Source organism: Hyperolius riggenbachi, chromosome 2 (assembly GCF_040937935.1).
Source record: "Hyperolius riggenbachi isolate aHypRig1 chromosome 2, aHypRig1.pri, whole genome shotgun sequence".
In the NCBI taxonomy this organism is placed as follows: Eukaryota; Metazoa; Chordata; class Amphibia; order Anura; family Hyperoliidae; genus Hyperolius; species Hyperolius riggenbachi.
Window position 1 is genome coordinate 86,031,151 of NC_090647.1, and position 24,050 is coordinate 86,055,200.

Here is a 24,050-nt window from a genome sequence, read left to right on the forward strand (position 1 = left end):
CTATGTTTTTATATACTAACATACCGAAAAGTAGCTGTGAGCACCTGTCATGAGCATCTGAGCTTCACGAAAATTATAATAACAGCAAAATTTTCTGCAACTCATAAATATTTGCGCTGGCACAACGGATGGTAATGAGCCAGGTTTTAAAGAGAAACTGTAATCAAGGATTGAACTTCCTCCCAATCAGTAGCTGATACCCCCTTTTACCTTTTCTCAAATTGATCATCAGGGGCCTCTGTATGGCTGAGATTGGGGTGAAACCCATCCCACAGTGTGATGTCAGGACCTAGGTCCTGACAGTTTTCTTTCTGTGAACCTTGTTTCCAACTGCCAAGTAACCAGTATCTCCCTCTGTGCATATTGTATATCTATAAAAAAAAAACTTTTAGCCTATCCTATTTTTAGTGGGTGTGGTTATAAATAATGTCAGTTGGTGCTGTCTGTTTTTTTTCTGCCAGTAGTAAAGAAAAAAACAGACAGGCTGATTGTGGATCAAACAACATGAACAAATTTCACGGTGAATATCAATCATTTCCTGATCTCTTCTATTTTGTAACTTCTCACTTTGCAATGTATTGATTTATTTTTTCCCCTTTTCGCTAAAGTTCCTCTTTACGACGAGTAAGCATAAAGTTAGTGCTTCGGTAGCCTTGGCATGGCTAGTCCTGTATTCAGTGCGGACCTGGTGATTTTTACACCACACCTGCTGCCTTTGCATTCAGTCTTACCTTGTCCCTTCCCCATGGCTAATCATAATTGTAATTAGTGAAGTCAGCAGCACTCTTCTAATGTGCTAATTAGAAAATGTGAGTGCACTCCTTTCCACCCCCAAGCTTAACATGTAAGTTGCAAACCTGCTAAGTTACTCAGTTCCTGACTTGCTAACAAGCAATTACTGCTAACTTGTTAGCTGCCACTAGTTCTCACATTGGGTGGTAATGAGTTTCCAGTCACCCCAGGCAGAGGGAGTGACGGCTGTCAACAGTTCTTGTTTAGTGGGGGAGTCCCAGTTTGTAAGACAAGTGTCAGAAAATGTCATGATTCAAGATATGAGTTCTGACCAGTGGCATAGCAATAGGGGGTGCAGAGGTTGCAAGCGCACCGGGGTCCTTTGGTGGTATTAGCCTTCTATTGGAGTAATAATTAGCAAATAATTAACAAACTGTTCCCCATCACCTTCTATGGTTGTCCTTGGAAGGTTTTGGTGAGCCGTATCAATTGTAATGTACAGAGTGCTTGGGGGGGCCCAATGTAAAACTTGCACGGGGGCCCCGAGCGCCTTAGCTACGCCACTGGTTCTGACCCATTTTTACCTCTAGATAAGTGCTGCCCAACTTAATGGGCATGGAGGACTACATTCTTCTCATGGCGGAGGGCTGGAAAATGGGTTATGGTTAGTCTTATTTAGTGTAAAATTCCACTGATTGCGATTATACATAATTACAAATTGATTTCACGTAACCCATGCGTAAATTTTGCATGTTATGCAAAACTACGAACGTGGTGGTTGTAAATGATTTTTTGCATGAACCATGAAAAACATTTGCGCAAACCAGAAATGTCTATTGAGCATGCTTGAGGCTGTCGCCCACTCATCCCTATTAGGCAGCCAGCCAGCAATACCTCCTAACTGCCATGTGTGTCTCCTAATATATGCCAACAGTCCTAGGTGGCCCCCAATATGTACCTACAGTCATAGGCACCCGGGCCACCAATATACTGTATATACTGTATATAAATATGAAGTTTGACTGGATTTGCACAATGTTAGTTTCAGGTGTTGTATTTAATCACTACTACTACTAGTGGCTGGATAGGGTACTGGTTAAGGGCTTTGCCTCTGACATAGGAAACCTGGGTTAGAATCTTGGCTCTTCCTGTTCAGTAAGCCAGCACCTATTCAGTTGGAGACCTTGGGCAAGACTCCCTAACACTGCTACTGCCTACTGAGCACACCCTAGTGGCTGCAGCTCAAGCGGTTTGAGTCTGCCAGGAGAAAAACACAATATAAATGTTTTGTGTGTCTTGTCTACTGATGCATGCAAGTTAAACAGGATGCCCCGCAAGTGATATAGTTTAAAAGGAAATAAGTATGGTAGCCTTCATATGCCTCTCTCTTCTGGTGTCATTGCTCTAGGTTAGTGTATTCCAAGCCTTGTCCTAGTCCCACCAACAAATCAGTTTTTTGAAAGCAGTCCCGATAATAGAGTGGTGTGCAATCAAGTACTATAATTGAACTGCTTCATTCTATGAGCAGGTTCAAGGGTCACAGAAGAACCAGCACTTTGGCATAAATGTGCGACAGCCCAGCTGTGGTTGGGGATCTTGTAGAGGGGACAGCAGCACCCTGGAGGGCTGCAGAACTTTATTGAGGGATGTGATAGACTAGTAGGGTCTGGAACAAGCCCCAGGTAAGTAAATCTAAGGCCTCTTGCACTCTATCATTGTGAACCCGCATTGTATTACACTTTTTTACCACAAGGTGCCACGAGTGTAAGTCAATGGAGCCTTGCAGAGTTAATGTGGTGCAGTTCAATGCGCCAGAAGCATCCAATCTGACACAAAGTCTGCAGCGCGTTTCCGCATGAACGCTCCTGCGCGGATCATGCCGTAGTGCAAGTCAATGGGCGAAGCAGGCAGTGAGCATGATGGGAGCGCGGTACGAGGCGGCACGTATGCACAGACCCACGGGAATCCCAGTGACTTCCTGCCCAGCAGGAAGTGCATTACTACCCAGCTGTTGTGGCTATGCATATGAAATTGTGGCTGCACTGTGGCACAGGGTCATATGAAGCGTACTTTCTGCTGCACCGCATCGCACATATGCAGTGTGAAACTGGCCTTAAAGAGACACTGAAAAAAATATATGATATAGTGAATTGGTTGTGTACTATGAATAATTACTAGAAGATTAGCAGCAAAGAAAATATTCTCATACTTTTATTCTCAGGTATATAGTGTTTTTTCTAACATTGCATCATTCTATATTATGTGCAGATTACACAACACTCAGCATTCAAAATGATTCTTTCAGAGCAGTCTGTGAAGTAATGACCTCTCCTCTAGCAGAGAAAAAGTAAACAGTTCACTTACAGTTGAGATAATAAAAGTCAGATAACAGCCCTCTCCAGGACTAACTTAGCCAGAGAGCTTAATGGCTTGTTTGCATAGAGATAACAACTGGAGTTTCTCAACTCTTCCTGTACTGGAAACAATTAGACTGATGTATCTGATCTTAATGTTCTATTTCTTAGCTGTACTACACATACAAATCATAATATCATAATTTTTTTTCCGCTTCAGTGTCTCTTTAAGGGCCCTTTTCCACTATAGCGTTTGCATTTGCTGAATCGCAAACCGCTAGTGACTTTCAAATCGCTACGGCTTGCTTTTTAACATAGGAATTGCGGTAGGTCATTTCCACTACCGCGATTCATTTTTTACTTGATCGAGAACGTGCGGCAGAGCGATTATTGCAGCGATTTTGCTATGCATTGCATAGCATAGCAAAATCGCGATCGCAAACGTCGGGAAATCGACGGGAAATGTTGTACTTTTGCTGAATCGCAATCGCTAGCGTTCAGCGCGAACACTAGCGATTGCTAGTGGAAAAGGGGCCTAAGGATTTGTCCAGAATCTTTTCCAGCTCTAAGCCTGCGCTACTGATCTCGGGTTACACTAGCAATGTATTAGTATGGTGTGTAGCTATTACTAACCAAGATAAATGTGTACAATAAGGCGCCTTATGATTATCAGTGGTTAATTGAGGCCATACCTTAGGAGGCTGTAGTACCACAGGAGGTATACTGTATTACTTCAGCACAGCGGACTGAGGCTTGCCATTATCAGTGATGATACATACCTTATTATTATTGATTTATAACGCGCCAACATATTCCGTGGTGCTGTACAAAGTAAGAAATGAACATGGGGTACATAATAATACAGACAATAGTGTACACCAATATACAAGACACATAATTCGTGTCAAAATACAAAAACAATACAAAATACAGAATAGGTAATGACAGTGAAAAAATGATACATTTTTTAAAATCACCCAGGTATTTTATTAAATTACTTTCAAAAATAAATGTTATTTTTGTTATTAAAATTTGAGAGAAAAGTAAATCAAGCCTAACATATATTCAGCAGTGTATGCACTGAAAGCCACACTACGTATGTTCATATGACAAACTAGATATATACATGGATCAAGGTATTCCAGGAAATTTGGCACAGGATTCCTATGCATAAGAATATTACAATCAAAGAGCTCCTGAGGTTGAACAAAGTGGGTAGTTTTGGGTGTAACCATAACCTTTAAAGTACATCTGAAATGAGAGGGATATGGAGGCTGACATTTATTTCCTTCTAAACAAAGCAAATTGCCTGGCTGTCCTACTGTTCATCTGTCCCTAATACTTTTAGCTATAGACCTCAAATTAGATGTTTCTGACTGAAATCTGACTAGATTAGCTGCATGCATTTTTCAGGTGTGCAATTCAAACACTACTGATGCCAAAGGACTGCCAGGAAACCGGGTATTGTTTAAAGGAAATCAGAGCTGATAAAAGCTAAAAGTTTTATACATACCTGGGGCATCCTCCAGCCCCATAAGCTCAGATCGCTCCTACACCGCGACTGGCTGAAGTTACGGGACCCGGTACCGGAGCTGCAAAAGGCGGAGGATGGTGGGGTGGGAACGGTCCGTGCGGATGAGGCTGGGGAAACCCCAGGTATCCTGGGCGTAACTAGAAATCCCTGAGCCACCTGCAAAAATTTAGAAATCCCCTCCCCCCCCCCCCCCCCCCCGGGCCTGCTCAGGGCCATTTTGGGGGGCCAAAGGGGTCGCAGCATGAGGGAAGAGCACCTCGCGCTCTCTCCTCTGCGCTCCCCTCCTGCATCTATCACTGGCAGCAGACAAGCGGGCAGGTCACATACCTCCATCCACCGCGGAGGTCTCCGATCTCTAAGTGCTTCACACTACTTCCTGTTTGAACAGGAAGTAGCGTCAGACACTGAGAGGAACCTCCAGTGGTGGAACGTTGCAAGGTATGTGTTCCTGCCTGCTGCCAGTGATGCTGGAGGGTAGCGCAGAGGGGAGAGCCCAATGTGAGGGAGAGGGAGTACTGTCCCCCCTCCCCGCCAATGTCCAATGCTCTCCCTTCATGCTGCAACCCCCCGGCCCGCCAAAAACATCCCTGAGCGCCCCCCCCCCCCCCCCCCCCCCGCGGGTGCAGGGGTTGCATCCCCTATTGTTACGCCCCTGCCAGGTATGTATAATACTTTTCGCTTTCATCAGCTCTGGTACACGTTTAAAAAGAAAATTAAATATGGCAGCCACCATATCCCTCTCAGTCTAGGTGTCCTTTAATGTAAAGAAAATAGAACAAATGATGGAGAAAGAATGGAAAAAAAAAAAAAAAAAGCAAGAGAGGAGAAAAGGTCAGTATGCTAGTCCTAAGAATTACCAGCTAACCAAATGTGGAGAACAACCAGTAAATTACATTTTACGTGTAATACAACTTCAACATCTGACAAGATCCCTCAGTGCTAAACCCCTCAAGCAATATGTTTTCAGTGCAGCTCTGGAGTAACAACCTCCTTACAAGAGAATCCAGTAAGGTGATAAAACATGAAGTATAAAAGAAATCAAAAACATTTACCAGCTCCTAACAACCCAAAGTTATAGGACTGTTAATCAGGCATGTGCTGGATAACCAGGCAGCAAATAACACCAGCTGATTTTTAGGAGCTCCTCGGATGGATGAGATCTGACTGGCAATCTTTCCGGGATGTTCATCAGTGTTTTGCAGTATGGTAATAAGTGGACCCTTGGACCTTCCCTCTCTAGCAATAATTGACACCCCCGCAATATCCACCTATAATTGCGCCACCTTTGCACCTTCGACACTAGCGCCCCAAACCCCCCTCCCCCGACATCTAAAAATGAAAATGATTGGGTGCCATCGAAGCTTAAACTGCCCCAAATTAACATTGTGGTCTCTGGGGCATCCATTATACCAAAGCGGCACCCTTGAGCAGAAATTGCCTGCTTCAGTGTGGAGCGCACCAACACACTGTCTCAGTTTCACAGCAGATGAAACCACATCTCACTCTTGCCTGCTTATACCTGCACATTAGGGAGCAACCTAGTGTTATTCTATGAGAAGTTATCAGTGGCGTAGCTTGAGTTCATAGGGCCCCATAGCGACAACTTTCATGGGGCTCTCAGATATAAGCACACTTAAAGCGGAATGAAACCCAGCATTTCTTCTTTGCTCTAAACAAATATTTACAGCATATTATATATGTTAACGGCCAGAACCCGAAGTGTGGCCACTTGGCGTTCTGGCCGGCCAATGTGCGAAGTGGCCGCAGCGCAGCGGCAAATGTTAGAAATGTAATGATTACAATAAGTTCAATGTATTTTAAGGCCGTCTCGCTGCGGCCAAATGTATTACAACCTGGTTAATTTAATGAAATGCAGCCGGCGGCAATGTAATAGATGAAGCCGCCGGCTTTCACACTGCCTCCTCTCCTCCTCCCCCCCCCCCCCCCCCGCCTCTCTCCTCTCCCTGCCTCCTATACAATACTGAGCAGCCGGGGACATGCGTGTCCCCGAGAGTCGTTCGTCGCGGCAGGGGAATCCTGACGTTCCTGCAGAGCGGGTGCTGGCAGAAGCGATGTCTGCAGCCTCCCCACTCTGCTTCCCCTGCCACGACGAACGACTCTCGGGGACACGCATGTCCCCGGCTGCTCCGTATTGTATAGGAGGCAGGGAGTGGAGAGAGGCGGGGGAGGAGGAGAGGAGGCAGTGCGAAAGCCGGCGGCTTCATCTATTACATTGCCGCCGGCTGCATTTCATTAAATTAACCAAGTTGTAATACATTTGGCCGCAGCGAGACGGACCTAAAATACATTAAACTTATTGTAATCGTTACATTTCTAACATTGGCCGCTGCGCTGCGGCCACTTCGCACATTGGCCGGCCAGGACCCGAAGTGGCCACACTTTGGGTTCTGGCCGTAACATATACAACCAGCATTTTTTTTACTAGAACAGCATTCAAAGGGTTACACACAGGATTTGAAAGTTTAGTGCAGAGAAATCTGGATGCATCTGAAGTTTAGATAATGTTATCTTGTGTTTACTTAATTGTATCAAGTTAGGAATGTGACAGTGACACATTCTCTGACTGTGGCTCCTGGACACTCAAAGCATTTCTGCCTTCGATACATAATGAAAAAAACCAGTTATGAATAAAATGCAAAGTCAGCTCTCGAAGCAAAAAACTGTACTTTTGGGAACTTGTAACTTCTAAATGAATAATAACACTTATGCACAAATGCAAATATGATAACCGTATGGCATATAAAAAGTAGGAAAACATGTTTTTATTGAATATTATGTCAGGGTTTTATACCGCTTTAAGCCGTGACACCTGCCCCTACCCTATGCATATGAGTTAACTGGGCAATTTACAGTGTCAGGCGATCAACACTGCACATAGTTCACAAGAACTGAGACAAAGTCAGAGGTTGGAGAAACACAAGAAAGGTACAGGATACCCGAGGTGACATGATGAGATAGACATAGGTATGTACCTAGCACACAAATAACTGTGCTGTGTTACTTTTTTCTTTCTCTGCCTGAAAGAGTTAAATATCTGGTATGTAAGTGGCTGACTCAGTCCTGACTCAGACAGGAAGTGACTACAGTGTGACCCTCACTGATAAGAAATTCCAACTATAAAACACTTTCCTAGCAGAAAATGGCTTCTGAAAGCAGGAAAGAGATAAAAAGGGTAAATCGTTCATAGATTTTAGCTCTGGCATACTTCAATAAATGTGTCATTGAGCAAAAACAATAAAACAGTTAAACCTAAAAAGTAGATTTAAACATAAAACAAAACTGTGGAATACCTATAAAAAGTCATTTTTAGGAGAATGAAATAGATGATAGACACAATTGTTTATTTCATTAGTTTATTTTCGCCTCGGGGTCCTTTAATGGTAAATACATTACGTACCCACTGGGCCCCTATGCTCCAGGGCCCCATAGCAGCTGCTATGGCTATTGCTACGCCCTTGGAAGTCATATAACTACTAAAATTAAATAGCAGCACTGTGTTCCAAGATCAAAGGCAGGCCCCTGTAGGAGTAAAAAAGGCTACACATCCCGCTACCTACCAAAAATAATGGTGGGGCAGTACCGAAATGTGCCTGCTTAGAAAAGAAGGTATTTGCAATTATTCAGATTGGAGTGAGCTCAGAGGAGTCCCACAATGCATCACTGCTGAATATGCAAATCCCCCTTTGTTGTCCCTGATAGCTAAACACACCTCCAGAACCGCTGGAATGCAATGATGTGTCGACTTGTTAATATTACAGAGCCAAACTAATCCAACATGCATACGGACTGGTAGGTCAGACCATACCTCCCAACTTTTTGAGTTGAGAAAAAGGGACACTTAAGCCACGCCCATGCCACGGCCTGGTCACGCCCCACCACGCCCCTAGTCACGCATACCATAAAGATCTCATAAGAAAAATATGTTGTTTTATAATTCAAACCACACTGGTCCTTTCTATCCTGGTTAATTTTCCTTCATATTAACATTTTAAAATGAGTAATATATCAATTTTAAAGGATGGGAATCAAGTTTACAGTCAATCAAACACATTTTTAGTATAGAAATATATATATTTATATAGAAAGAGGGGCAAATTCCTGAAAGAGGGACAAATGAGGGGGAAAGAGGGACAGGGCTCCCAAAGAGGGACTGTCCCTCCGAAAGAGGGACACTTGGGAGCTATGGGTCAGACTGGTAGGTCCTCATCAGTGCATGGCATAGATTAATGTGGCTCTATGTAGTAGGACTTGACCATGAACTTGGTGGGACAGTAAGGACCATTTACACTTAGTTACCGCATCCATCTTAAAAAGTAGTGATAGTGAGTGAGGCTATCACAAGGAATGCGGTGCAGTGGGCCCCATTGTGACAACACATGAGTAACTGTGCGTCCTACTTTCATAGGAAAGTATGCGTCATGGTATGGCTGCACTGCAGCGGTACATGGGGTGCAACCATTGTGGTGCAGAAGAATCGCCCCGCAGCACTCATTTGGAGTGTGGAAGGGGCCTAAGAGGTAGAGACTGAATTAGTCAGCACCGCCTCTGCTGTCTGTTTTAAGAGTTTAGTAATGATTTATGTTTCTGTGCGGTCAGTGATTTGCTGGTGAAATTAGGCTCTCTGTTGCTATATTTTATTCAGTTATTTTGCACATTGTTCACATTATATTGTAATATTTGGTGCCCAGCGTGTCAGTCTGTTGCGTTTTCATGTTGAAACCTGAGTCGCTGGAATCTGTGGCTGTTAAACATCACACATCTGAGTCTCAGGGGCTGCTGTTCTCAATACTCTTATCTCAGCTTCCAGCTGTAAAGTGGTGCAAATGGAACAGCTGAATAAGAAAGGCTGCAGGTAACTGCCGTTAATTGAAGAATTAATGCTGATAACTATCTAGCGTGGCTCAGCTGGCTTGCTGGCAGTTAGATAATATAGAGGAAACACATTGAGGTTGATTTATCAAGAGAGCTTCAGTAAAAACTAGTTCTTATTCTTAAAGGGCCACTATCGCTGAATAAGGAGGCAGTTAAAATCTGACAGAACCGACAGGTTTTGGGCCAGTCCATGTCTTCATGGGGGATTCTCAGGGATTACTTTGTTTTCAACAGAATTTCCTGAACCGCAGTTTAACTGCCAGAATAGTAAGATACCAGCCGGCCTCCCTAATCACTTGCACACTATTTTGTCAATTAGACTTTGCAACTGATTTTCGGGAAATGCTGTTGAAAACCCTGGGAATCCCCTATGAGGAGATAGACTGGCCCAAAACCTGTTCGTTCTGTCAGATTTTAACTGCCTACTTTTTTCGCAATAGTGGTCCATGTGTACCAGGCACATTCAATTACATGGGAAAATCAATATTTTGCAAAACGCACAGCGCAGTGCGCTGTGAAAAGCACACAGAAACGGCCCTGATGTGACTGAGGCCTGAGCAAAAAAGAGAAGCGTTTTCCTTGCTGTAAGAGTTTTCTGAATTAAGTTGATCTAATACATTGCAATGGCAGTTCCCAGTCCTGCTGAATTCTATGCTGGGTGGACTTGTGATTTTTACATAGATGAAATTACTGTGGGAAAAAAGCAAGCAGGATAACAGTAAGGGGTATAAACTGTATGGGAACAAGTTTTTTTATTGAATGTTATGCCAGATTGTAATTCTGCTTTAATAATAAAACTCGGGAATTCTGTTTCAAGAACAAGACTACTCTATTAATGAATCCATCCAAGTCTCAGTGCTCTTCCTATACTTCACTGTCATTTTTCTTCTTCTCCATCTTGTGTCTAATCCCAATTATCATCGCTATAGAGCCATGAACAGCACAAGCTCAGCCCTTCGGAAATATTCTCCATCACATCAAACACAATGTATGGAAAAGATGTTTTAAAGATTTACATTTAATCAAATAACGGTCATGTATCCCCAGCACTGCGGATCATCAAAGCAAAAGTGCAGAAACGTTTGAAGTTAGTGGTTTGTTCTGTAAAATACTAGATCCCCGGAACATATGTATATTTATTGTTATACAAGCAGGAATAATACACCACCTGCAGTTTGCATTGCAAATAAATTGCCTGCCAGAATACTTCCCCTTACTTAGATTCATTAAACTCTTTGACTAGAAGCTCTGCTGAGCGCATACCGTGTGTTCAGTGTGCTATACAGAATTATCTACACATTAATATATTATAATACCTTCTGTTTAAAGAACGCAAACTACACTGAGTGTTGCTTTTTCCGTAGGAGAGATTTTAGGTCTCTTTTAAGGTGGCCACGCATGATACAATAAAATTATCTGATTTTACAGTAATTCGGTAAAAACGATCGGATCTCCCGAAAAACTCAAAAGCTTTTTTTTCATTTCACTGAAAAATCCGATCGGATTTCCCGTTTTTTTTTTGGTTTTTATCGATCCGGAATGCCAGATATTTTTCTTCAATCTTTCTAAAGATTGTATGGTGTGTGTTAGATTGTCAATTTATTAATATACACACCCTAGCAATTTTGTCAGTTTCCAATCATTTTTATCATAATTGGGGAAAAATTTAACACAGGTGTGTGGTACATTGGTCATATTTTTGAAATGTTACAATCAGTCAGAAAAATTGATTGCAATTCTTAAATTGAACAGATATTTAAAAAATTGTATGGTGTGTGGCCACCTTTAGTCCCCTATACTTTCCTAGTGGTTTGGGTCACGCCGAGCTGCTTGGTTGCTGTGTTCTACTAGTCCAAGCCTTATCCCATAGAGCCATATCAAACCCTGCCATGCACTGAGGAGTACCAGAAGTCCTAAACAGGCTGTCTGCTTGTTGGGTTGATGCGGCTCTAAAATGTATAAGCTATTGGCTTGCTAGACACCAGCGGTTCTGAATGTAAGCCTGGATTCAGGGGCATAAAGAGATCATTTGCATATTCAGTAGTGATGCATTGTGGGAGACCACAATCGCTCACTTAAAGCCGAGTTATTGCAAATATCTTCTATTTGCAGAAGGCAAATTACACTGAGCATTGGCTATTTAGTAGGAGGGCTTTTCAGTCTCTTTTAGCCCTCTATACTTACCTAGTAGTTTTTGGTCACCCCGAGCTGCTTGGGTATTCTGTTAATATACTAGTACAAGAGTATAGTATGTTCCCAGTCACTAAGAAAAAAATGCTAAACAGCATCAGAATAGACAGGGTATTTGCAACAATTTGAATTAGCAGTCTTGAACTGGATCACTACAGCCAAGAGCTTATCTGTGATCCTTTCACAGAAAATGATCATCCAGAAAGCAACTTAAAAAACTGCCTGTGGCCTAGTGGGCATCAAGGGGCCCATCTGTCACTTTCTCTGACCACTCCTCACCTCAACTTACCAAAATGAATATAAGAGGAAGCGAAGGCTAGTACCTTGCCTTGGGCTCCATTTCATCTTAATCCTTTAACTATGAACCATGTAGCCCCCTAAATTTAAAGAGGAAATGTAACCAAGGATTGAACTTCATCCCAATCAGTAGCTGATACCCCCTTTCCCACAAGAAATCTTTACCTTTTCTCAAATAAATCATCAGGGGGGTTTGTATGGCTGATATTGTGGTAAAACCCCTCCCACTGTGTGATGTCATGACCAAGGTCCTGACAGTTTCCTGTCTGTGAACCTTGTTGCTTTGTGGGAAATAATTGCTGTTTCCAACGGCTAAGCAACCAGTATCTCCCTCTGTGCATATGCATATCTATAAAAAATAACAACAACCTTTTAGCCTATCGCATTGTTAGGGGGAGTGGTTATAGATCAGGGCAGTTGGTGCTGTCTTTCTTTTTTATGTCTGCCGCTAGTAAAGATGATTACATGCAGGCTCGCTGTGGATCAAACAATATGATCAATGATCGTTGTTGATCAAACAATATATCTATTATTTGTTGACCTCTCCTTTATTTTTTTAACTTCTTACTTTGCTATACATTGATTTATTTCTTCCCCATTTTTACCAAAGTTCCTCTTTAAACTTTGTTGAGGCCTCCCCTTCCCTAATTATGTGGTAAACCCCAGAACTAGGGCTGGGTGCAGGAATTTCATCAAATTCGTAATTCTAACTTTGGCATCTGGTCAGGGAAGAAATTCACAGACTCCGGCACTCCATAGGAAAACTTTCCGTTTATTGAAGCCACACAGCAACAAATACAACAGATGCCCCTTCTGTCTACAGCTGTTTCACGTGAGTTTCACGCCTCTTCAGGACACGTGGGGCCTAGCACCTTCACTTCCTACCCCACCTATAAGCAGGTAGCCCCTCCCCCTCTCCCACCTCTCCCTCCCAGGGCAGGATCAGGGAGGGACGAGCAAGATCTGGAGTATAGGTGACAGTGTAGTGTGTACAAAATTCCTACTAAGGACCTATTTAAAATAAGCATTAGCCTCATATCTCTCATTAAAACCCAGATTCCCCAGAGCCTCAGTATGATAGATCATCCAGGCTTCTCTTTTGGAGAGCCTATCGTCTCTTAGTCCTCCCCTGGGGTCGCATTGTATGACCTCCAGCCCAGCAAAGGAGAGGCAATCAGCATCACCCAAATGGGTCTCATTGACATGTTCAATCAAACGGGTAGCACCTACACCGTTTTTAATGGACCTTTTATGCTGAAGAAATCTCTCCTTCAGGGGCTGGACCGTCCTACCAATGTAGTAGCGACCACAGGGACACCACACACAGTAAACGACATATCGTGTACGACAATTAATGAACTCCCTGATTCTCCAGGTGACTGAGCCCATTTGTACTACCTTACCCCTTTTAATAAAGCGACAGGCACTACAATGACCACAACAATAATTTCCTTCCCATTTTTTCTTTGTTAGCCAGTTACCCGACTCATCCTCCTTCCTTCTAATATCACTGTGTATTAGCATTCTCCTAATTGTTTTCCCCCTCCTAAAGCTCACCCTTGGGGGTGCAGTGGTTAGATCCTTCAGATGTTTATCCAACTTTAGGATCCGCCATTGGTTAAGGACTGCCTGTCTGATCTTTTCGGAAAGTGGGGAAAAGTCGAATACAAAATTACATCGACTGTCCTTCATTCGCGTCCGACTTCGCCTGACTAGTAATTGTTCCCTTGGGACATCACGAGCTCTAACTAGAGCTCTGTGCACTGATTCCCCCTTGTACCCTCTATTCAGGAGGCGTACCCTGAGCTCGCCTGCTTGTTCCTCAAAATCTGTCTCGTTCTTGTTGTTCCTTTTGAGACGTAAAAATTGTCCGTACGGGATGGCGTCCTTGACATGTCTGGGGTGGTAACTATCGAAATGGAGCAAACTATTAGTGGCGGTCGCCTTCCTAAATCCTTTAGTGGTCACCACTTTATCCTCAATAACCACCTTCAGGTCGAGGTACTCCACTTCCCTATCGCCAAAGTGTGAGGTAAAACTCATATTGATTTGGTTGGAATTAATCCACTCCATAAATCTAGAGAACTCCTAACTTTGGCATTTGATTTTCACAATTTCAAGTTTAAAGTCAGAATCCGGAATTCATGGTGCTTCTGCGTAAGTTCCAAATGTTACTCAAAATTATGTCCATGTCAATAAACAAACGTTTTGTCACATAAATAGAAGAAAAATTGTATTGTGCATGCTCAGGGTACATCAATGCAAAAATTTTACGCAAAGATGAGAAAATTTGAATTAAACTTGTCAGTGAACCAGCAGCTAGAGGCTTTGATTAGCTAAGCTTGATTTCCTCTCTGAGTCAGTGGATATTTGCATGGCAAGAGACTATTTTGTTCATCAATACATCCCCATGAGATGCTAGTGCGGCACTCTGCTGCAAGGCTGCTCGGTGACTGTTTGGCCCTGCGGAAGGTAGTTTGTCCTTCTTTATTATTGATGTTTTCTGTCATGATTTCAGAGCATCAGGTTCAGCGCTGCCTTCCCTCCTGTCTGGACTTATTAAGGCAGAGCTATAGCAAGAGCCCTAGTAAGATGGCTCAGGAATTTTACCCAGTAAAACTAATAAAATATTTACTTCTGTATTTAATTTAGGACATCTAGCTTAGCCATTAAATGCACCTTTTAACTGTTGCAGCATATGGTGACTGCCATTGTTGGAATGAATGCTAGCAGTGTTATAGCTACGTAGCCACAGGCCTCAGTGCAATATTTACATCCCCCCCCCCCCCCTCAGTTTGACAGAGGTCTAAGCAGGAGGAGGGTAATATGTAATATCTTTATCACTATAATAGTTTGTTAGTGATTACTGCTATGCAAAACACATATAGAAGTAATCATTATCACTACAGCACCAATGACAAGCAAAAGCAGTGATGGAAGGCATGACAGGGCTGGGCCTCGTCCAGGGCGCTATGACAGAGGGGGGTGGGGGGAGTAGACACGTTAACTCACCTCTTAGGAATCCACATGTGCGGCATGTCCTTAATAGTGCTAGGTGTCCTATCTCACTCGTAACAGCACCCTCTATGATGATATGCGAGCTCTCTGGCAACCTAAACGGGGGGGGGGGGGGGGGACTCTCTGGCTGCCTACATTTGGTGCTCTCTGTCAACTTACAACAGGGCTTCCTGACTACCTAAACTGGAGGTGGGGCCTCTATCACTACCTATACTGGATGGGAGGGGCATCTGGCTACCTAATGCCCCAGCATTGGCCACAGGCTCTTGTGGCTACCTATACTAGGGGGCTGCATTCGACTCCCTAATATTGGGGGCTCCTGTGACTATCTATGCTGGGGGGGCTCTTCTGGCTAACTAATACTGGGGGCTGCTTCTGGCTAGCTATATTAGATGGCTACCTAATACGGGGGGGGGGGGGGCACATCTGTGGCTGCATCCTCTGGATCCCCCATTGCTATGCCATTGGATGCTATCTTCCGATTCTCTGGCTTGAATACATTACTATACAGAGTAAGAAAGGTATATTTTTGGTATTCTGCTTTTACTAAGCAGTATAGTTGTTCAGAGTAAATTACTTGTACAGTCTCCTTGCCAGATGATCAGCATTACAGCCTGGCAATTTCAGAAGGGCAGGACCGGTTCTAGACTTTTTGCTGCCTGAGGCAAACTTGTAAGGATGTGCCGCCCCCCTGCCTCCGATTTGGAATGATCACACAGAACCTGACAATTTACTCTGCTTCATTTAATGTTCTCACGTGACATACTGCAGCTTAACACAGTAGCACACTGGCTGGCTGTGAGTCTGTGACAAACAAACTGCTCACCCTCAGCCAGTCGTCCTCAGTAAGGACAACAGTGCAACCTCCTCCCTTCTGCTGTGCAAGTCAAATGAAACACTGCTGCTCTCCTGCCTCCCCCCTCCTAACTCACTGTCAGATTCCTCACACAGCACAACAAGCTGCTTTTCCCCTATGATGACATCTTCACCACACTCTCCTCTCACTTCTCCTTTTACTCTGACTGCATGCTGTTAGTGTAAACACAGTACAAACATGCAGAAGAGGGTCAAAAATATTTGCCTATTGCTCCTACTGGACAGTTGGACTATTAAAGTCCCTTTCCAGGCTAAAACATTTCACTAGATCTGTGTAGGCAAAGCTGGTTTGTATCTACTTATAACATTCTTGATTAACTAATATCAAATCATTTTTGAAAAATTGTCTACAGCTTAGAAGACAATGACCCTTTACTAACTACAGATTGTCTGTGCTAGTCTGCCATCTTCTTATACACATCTGTGCCTTCACATTCAGACTGTGGGGATGATGCAATAAAGCCGGAGGCAGCAGCCACTCCCACAGGGACTGGTCATGCGATCATAATTTCAATATCAGGTTTTTAGCTGCATAGGTTTCTTTTTACACAAAAAAAAGTAACATTTGAGCATGCTATATTACTGAGCTGCGCTTATAACTGAGCCTGGAGACAGGCTTTACATACGTTCTGTAGTCAGAAGATCAACATTGGAGACACAGATCTTTCAATAGGAGGTCAACAATAGCAGTCTGCATATGTTTCTGTGAATAGGTTTTCTTTACACCTGCTTTTGGATGTGTTTTTTCCGTGACAGTGAATACAAATAGCCCACTGAGGCATCCCCTCCATTTAACAAAATAACCTTAACAAATGGCACAAACCAAGCTGCAGAGTTAATCAGCAACCTGTTTATTATGTTACATATTGCTAAACTGAGAAGACCGACTTCATTAGAACAATACTTAACATTGATTTCCTTTAACAACTTAGTTGACACAAAGTATTGTCTATGAGATCATTTAGAGCGCAGTGAATGGGACGCCTTTGATTAATATGGAGTCACTCCACCATCTGGTTCAATAAAGCATTGCAAAGATCGCTAAGGAGGGGCGCAATCCAGTACGCTTTAGAAAACAGGCATGTTTCCTATTGTCATGTATGATGATGAGGTTTGGTTGGTGGATTAATGCACAATTCTGTTGGTTTTGTGGCATGAAATTCCATATTAACTAAAGACATTTTTTAAATAATCATCCAATAAGAAATTACATTTTTAGCTTACCTATCCTGTTGTTTTTAGTATTCACTGTCAGATTTAGGAGAACGTGATGTAAAAAATAAATTCTGCTGGTTTCCAACTTAACTGCTCCACTGTTGTGCCAAAAGTGACATTACTTCTGCCATTTTCTTTATTTCAGCTCAGCTCATTTATAATTTTCCCTCACTGCTGTCACGGCTTAGGCCCGGTTCACATTAACGTTCGCTGTCCGGATTCGCCTGATCGGATCCGGACCGTATACTGTACAAACGGAACGTACGTTCCGCATAGCAATGCAAAGTCTATGTGGACGTTCACATGCGTACGTTCCGTACAGATCAGAGCCGGATCGGATCCGGACTCCAGACACTTTTCCAACATGCGCTATTTTTCGGGTCCGGATCATCCGGCGCACGCACCCGGACCAGAGCCTGACTGCACCATCCGGATATAGAAAACCAATGGGGAATGGAAAGCACAGAACACACTGGATACAAACACCTGACGTTCTACCCCACTTCCTATTCGTATTCTAGCGGCCATTTCGGATGGGGACACATGGGCCCAACATTCCTGGAGTGGAGCAGCAGTGACTAACGTGCTGGAGCTGTTTGGCAGTATGTCGAAGGTGGAGGTGAGGCCTAAACAGCGGAGGAACCTGATTCTACAGGTGCACCAGGTGCACCTTCTGCTGACCCCAACAATTTTAATAGTAATTTCGCTATTTTTACCACACGGATCCGGATGGCAGCCTGATGCATGCCTGATGCAAACGGACCGGATCCAGATCCGGTCCGCTTGCATGCCAAAACGCAAGTGTGAACGGGGCCTTACTGTCCATCCTGTAGCATACATCATCTAGACAGCAGGCTTACATCACTGTGTACACGGTTTCCACATTTGTAGCAGATACATTCAGGTCCATAAATATTGGGACATCAACACAATTCTAGCAATTTTGGCTCTATACACTACCACAATGGATTTAAAAATTGATGTATTTACATCCAAATCAGGTAAACGGTGTAGGAATTACAACAGTTTGCATATTTGCCTCCCGCTTGTTAAGGGAGCAAAAGTAATGGGACAGAATAATAATTGTAAATCAAACTTTCACTTTTTCATACTTAGTTGCAAATTCTTTGCAGTCTATTACAGCCTGAAGTCTGGAACACATAGACATCACCAGACGCTGGGTTTCATCCCTGGTGATGCTCTGCCAGGCCTCTACTGCAACTGTCTACAGTTCCTGCTTGTTCTTGGGGCATTTTCCCTTCAGTTTTGTCTTCAGCAAGTGAAATACATGCTCAATCAGATTTAGGTCAGGTGATTGACTTGGCCATTGCATAACATTCCACTTCTTTCCCTTCAAAAATTCTTTGGTTCCTTTTGCAGTATGCTTTGGGTCATTGTCCATCTGCACTGTGAAGCATCGTCCAATGTTCTGAAGCATTTGGCTGAATAGGAGCAGATAATATTGTCTGAAACACTTCTGAATTCACATCGATTGCATTAATATGATCAGATTGGTTTGGAGATTTTTGTCCATTAGCGGTCCCAAACGATCATTTACGATCGCTCATCCAAAGAATTGTTTGTAATTGATTGTTCAGCAAGTGGCCACCTTTATTCTGGGCCAGTGGTTCAGGACATGCTTAAAGGAGTCATCAGGCAAAAAAAAAAAATTAGTTTCACTTACCTGAGGCTTCTACCAGCCCCATGTTCCTGCACCAGCAGGAATGCGTAAAAATTTACGCAATGCGGCCCGCCGACCCCGAGGTCGGCACAAACTAAACTAATTGACGGAGGGGGACCAGAGCAGCAGTAAGTGACTACGAGGCCACAGGATGGCTGCATGGGGCTGGTAGAAGCCCCAGGTTAGTGAAACTCTTTTTTTTTTGCCTGGAGGTTGAGGGTCAGACAAGAGCTGGAGGTTGAGCGTCAGACATGGGGAAAGGAGGTGGAAGTTTGGGTTAGATATCGGGATAGGAAGAGCTCAAGATCAGGTGCTAGGTTAAATTAGGACTGTCCAGGTAATAATACCTGACAAGGGCACTGCACAAGGAGAGCAGCAGGGCTAGGCATGTCCGTTAATGTAGGGTCAGATATATTGGGAGAAATCACTTTGGATACTTGTCACTCAAATGTACCAGCCCCTTGTTGTCAGGCACCCAAGTGACAATCAAACAGTTTAGGTATCATCATGTCACATATGTTAAGTTAGGATGCTTAATGTTAACACAGGATCATTTTAAAGCTATTGCAGAATAGTTTGTCAAAATTGCTGCAGAAAAAAAAAGCAACTCCTCATCCAAACCGGAACTGTTCATTAGGAACCTTCATGTGCTACACAGAAATGTAGAGATAACCGTTGCATCTAACTAAACATTATGATAAGCAAGCATTGTTATTATGTTCTGTATGTGGCAGACCTGATGATACTGTATATACAAGGGGTCCGTCCTTAAATGATAAAAGCTGTTTATGCAGAGCTCATTTCGCGAGCCACTCATTATGCTCTATGCTGCTTGTCTAGAAAATTGGAATTATAATAGCAGTGTTTACCTTGATTTCCATTAGGAATCAGGATGATGTAACATGCTATCAGCTGAATGAGCGGAAGGTTGCAGACTCATTAAAATTCATGTTGTTACATCTCTGCATATCTTGCTATAGAGACCTGTGTCTCTTCAAGAGAGAATGTTCCTCTGTATTGCGTCAGCTAGGGCTGCATTTTATTTTATTTGTTTTAAAGCTAAACCTCAGAACCAAATATTGCTGTATTAATGTAATGGGGGATATAGTGCTGTAACTGATTCTCAGGTTGTTGTTTTTTCTTAAAGGGAACCTGAAGTGAGAGGGATATGGAGGCATACCAAGGATCACTGTGGAAGTGGCCATCTTGAGCACAAAAAATTGTATTTGCTCCTTATGAAGTACCCCCACCTGACACAACAATACAGGAGTCTGGGACAGAGGTTGTTTCCCCTGAAGTGGAGAGTCATCCACTGCAGTAACAAAAATCTGTCTGTTCAAAGAAACAATGGGAATTCCCAACCTCATAGTGAAATCATAGTCTATAAAATTGGCTGCTGAGCCCGAGTCTATGAATGCCTGGGTAGACAAAACTCGATCTTCCCAGGTAATAGAACACGGGAGAAGTAAACGATTCTCATTTAGAGGTAACACAGGCTTGCCTAGGGTAGTACCTCTAGCTACACCTAGGCAGCAGAGTTTTCCGCCTTCTTTGGGGCAATTCTGTACCACATGGCCCTTCTCCGCACAGTATAAGCAGAGCCTCTCAGTTCGTCTCCGATTCTTCTCTACCTCAGACAATTTGGAATGTCCGAACTGCATCGGCTCATCCCGAGGAAAAGAAGGAGATGGAGAAGGAGAGGTGATAGAGACGGATCTCCCCGAGAATCTACCTCGAGTTTGTCTTTGATAACGAACCTGGCGATCTATTTTAACTGCTAATGAAATCGCATCATCAATAGTCTTAGGTTCTGGATGACTTAACATAAGATCAGCAACCGCATCAGATAATCCCGTTAAAAAACAATCCAAAAGAGCAAACTGTCCCCATCTAGAAGACACAGCCCACCTTCTAAATTCTGCAGCGTACATCTCAACGGTGTTATGCCCCTGCCTGAGGGTCTTGAGTTTCCTCTCAGCCGTAACTGCTAAATCGGGATCGTCATATATAATCGCCATGGTTTTAAAAAATTCCTGAACAGATGCCAACGCTTCATAACCACTAGGGAGACTGTAAGCTCATGTCTGCGAGTAGCCAGATAATAAAGTTTTAATAAAAGTTACTTTCTGACTCTCCGACCCTGATGACGTAGGTTGTAACTCAAAATACGAAAGGCAGCGATTTATGAAATTCTGAAAATCAGACCTGTGCCCTGAAAACTTTTCAGGGAGCGGTATCCTGGGCTCCATAACAATAGGGGATGGCACTGGTGCATTAGTTTATACAAAACACGTTACAGCTAAAACCAACAACAGTATAGTTCCACCCCTGATTAAATGCCAACTTTACAACAAACAAACAAAATGGGGCTTTAGATGAACAATATTAGTCTTTTAATTCTTCTTATCAAAAAAAAGGTCTTCACAGTTGCGGACACACAGGTAAACACAGTTTCCAGATATCCAAATCACACACAAAACGACTGCCTGACACGTGTTTCACGATCAAAGATCACTTCTTCAGAGGCATACAGTATACATGTACATCACAAATGGACCCTCATGTAACCAAAGACCGCAATCTGCCAAGGTATGAAGACCAGAACTAATGGACAACGTCCACAGCACACCGCCGACTCCACGAGTGCGGAAATTTTTTTTTATAAGAAGAATTAAAAGACTAATATTGTTCATCTAAAGCCCCATTTTGTTTGTTTGTGGTAAAACTGGTGCATTAGTTGCCTGAAGGGTGCGCACTACCTCAGACAGCTGGTTGATCTGTGTCTGTTGAGCGTTAACCGTGTTGGTTAGGCCGTTAACGGCCGTGGTCAAAAGTTCAACCTGACTGCACAGTGCCTCCATAGACATTTTCTGGTCTGCTGTTCTGTAACGATTGGTGTCAGCAAGTACAAAGTTCTGATTATTTGGTGATCTGCAGTATCACCAAACAATGCAGATTCTATATCTGATTATATGGTGATCTGCAGAATCACCAATAATACAAAGATAGCAACACAAGGAATACTGTGACCTTAGTCACACTTTATTGTACTGAGTGTAGTGATTGGTGCAAAACATAAGTACTGACAGATTTGGCAATACCTCACCAGAGGAGCTGGTGGGTACAAACAGTACCGTGCCCCTCACCAGAGTCAAGGGCCCTCTGGTGAGAGTAGAGGAGTCAGACAGATCGGGTTTGGCAACAGACAGACAGATACAGTACAGAATCGGAAGGCAGAGAGGAAACGGTTAACAGGCCGAGTCGGCAACAAGATCAGATGGGCTAAAGTACAGAGTCACTGAGCAGAGGGGTGTAACGATATTCAGGCAGGGTTGGCAACAAGATCAGATGGGCAAAGGTACAGATTCACTGAGAGTAAGAATAGTCAGAACGAAGCAGAGTCATACACAGATAATAAACAGTAAATGCACAAATCCTAACACTGTGTGAAATCCCCGGTTTCCTCCCGGATCAAAGCACACCGGATCGAGCTAAGGTCTGAGCGCTAACACGAAGTTATCGCAACAGCAGACAAGTTGCCACTGAATCCGCCGTGCTTAAGAAGCGGAAGAGACCCCTGAGGCACGCCCACCACACTTCAACCAATCAGAAGCGGCGAGCGTGCCCTCTGACGTCAGCCGGTCAGCTGACGCGCCTCCTCCTGGCATAAAGATCCTGACGGTGAGCGTGCGCACGCGCTAATGCAACCCTGTGAGCAGCAGAGACACCTGTCCTCGGTGTGCTAGACGCCCGAGGTGCGGGAAGACTGGCAGGCAGAGAATCAGAAGCAGCTGCGGTGGTAACGCCATTCACCGCCGCTGCCATGTCACTATTCATTACACTGCTGTATATATATTTTAATCTATCTAGTGATCACTTCTCAACTGCGCACATACTAGAAGCAGAGAGAGCTCAGTTTCAGCACTTTGCTAATGTTTACTAAATATATCTGACAAAGGAATGTAAACAAAAGACAATGTTATCACCTCTTCGGATGTGGACAGAAGCTGCCCACTGAAGCAAGGAGCTTTCCACTGAACAACAAAGTGCTGTTTTTAACAGTTTGAATGCTGTTCTGCTACAATTCTTTTTTTGTTGTATTAAGTTTAAATTATCTTTTAGAGCAGAGGTGTCAAACTCAGATACAAAGTGGGCCGAAATTGAACACTGGGACCTGGTCATGGGCCAGCCTCAATATCTAATGGCCACCTCCCTCTCTTGTAAAGTTCCCTGCTTTTTAATAGCTCCCCTCTCCCCTCCAACTACACAGTTCCCCGGTGTCTAGTGGTCCTCCTCCCTCCCTTATACAATTCCCTGGTGTCTTGTGGGCACTGCCCTCCACATACAGTTTCCTGGTGTCTAGTGGTCCTCCCTCCCTTTTACAGTTCCCTGGTGTCTAGTGGGCACCGCCCTCCCCATACAGTTCCCTGGTGTCTAGTGGTCCTCCCTCCCTTATACAGTTCCCTGGTGTCTAGTGGGCACCGCCCTTCCCATACAGTTCCCTGGTGTCTAGTGGTCCTTCCTCCCTTATACAGTTCCCTGGTGTCTTGTGGCCCCCACCCTCCCCTATACAGTTCCCTGGTGTCTAGTGGTCCTCCCTCCCTTATACAGTTCCCTGGTGTCTTGTGGGCACTGCCCTCCCCATACTGTTTCCTGGTGTCTAGTGGTCCTCCCTCCCTTATACAGTTCCCTGGTGTCTAGTGAGCACCGCCCTCCCCATACAGTTCCCTGGTGTCTAGTGGCCCCCACCTTTCCCTATACAGTTCCCTGGTGTCTAGTGGCCCCCACCCTCCCCTATACAATGCCTTAGTTCCTTCCCCAAATGGCTTCCCTGGTGTTCTAGGGTTTCACCTCCAATATAGCTTCCCTAGCGGTCTACAGTGGGCCAAACATAACGCAAAGTGGGGAAACCACTTGTGGGCCAAATTGAATGGCTCTGAGGGCCAGATGTGGAGGGAGTTTGGCATGTATGTTTTAGTGCAAAGAAGGAATGCTGAGTTTCACACCACTTTAAATTTGGAAATGCCATTATACAGTGGCTTGCAAAAGTATTCGGCCCCCTTGAAGTTTTCCACATTTTGTCACATTACTGCCACAAACATGAATCAATTTTATTGGAATTCCATATGAAAAACCAATAGAAAGTGGTGTACACGTTAGAAGTGGAACGAAAATCATACAGGATTCCAAAATTTTTTTACAAATAAATAACTGCAAAGTGGGGTGTGCGTAATTATTCGGCCCCCTGAGTTAATACTTT

General features: G+C 43.7%; 1 protein-coding gene across 9 annotated transcripts in view; it reads left to right on the forward strand.

Annotated features, from left to right (window-relative positions):
* The window catches only part of MTUS2 (microtubule associated scaffold protein 2), a 737,980-nt gene that overhangs the window by 109,832 nt on the left and 604,098 nt on the right, over positions 1-24,050 (forward strand). The window contains exon 1 of one of the 9 annotated variants that reach the window (XM_068267018.1): positions 469-520. The exons of the other annotated variants lie outside the window; for them this stretch is intronic. The gene's annotated coding sequence lies outside the window, so the exon portion shown is untranslated. Of the gene's footprint in view, positions 1-468; positions 521-24,050 lie in introns of those variants that run through there. 9 annotated transcript variants of the gene reach the window in all.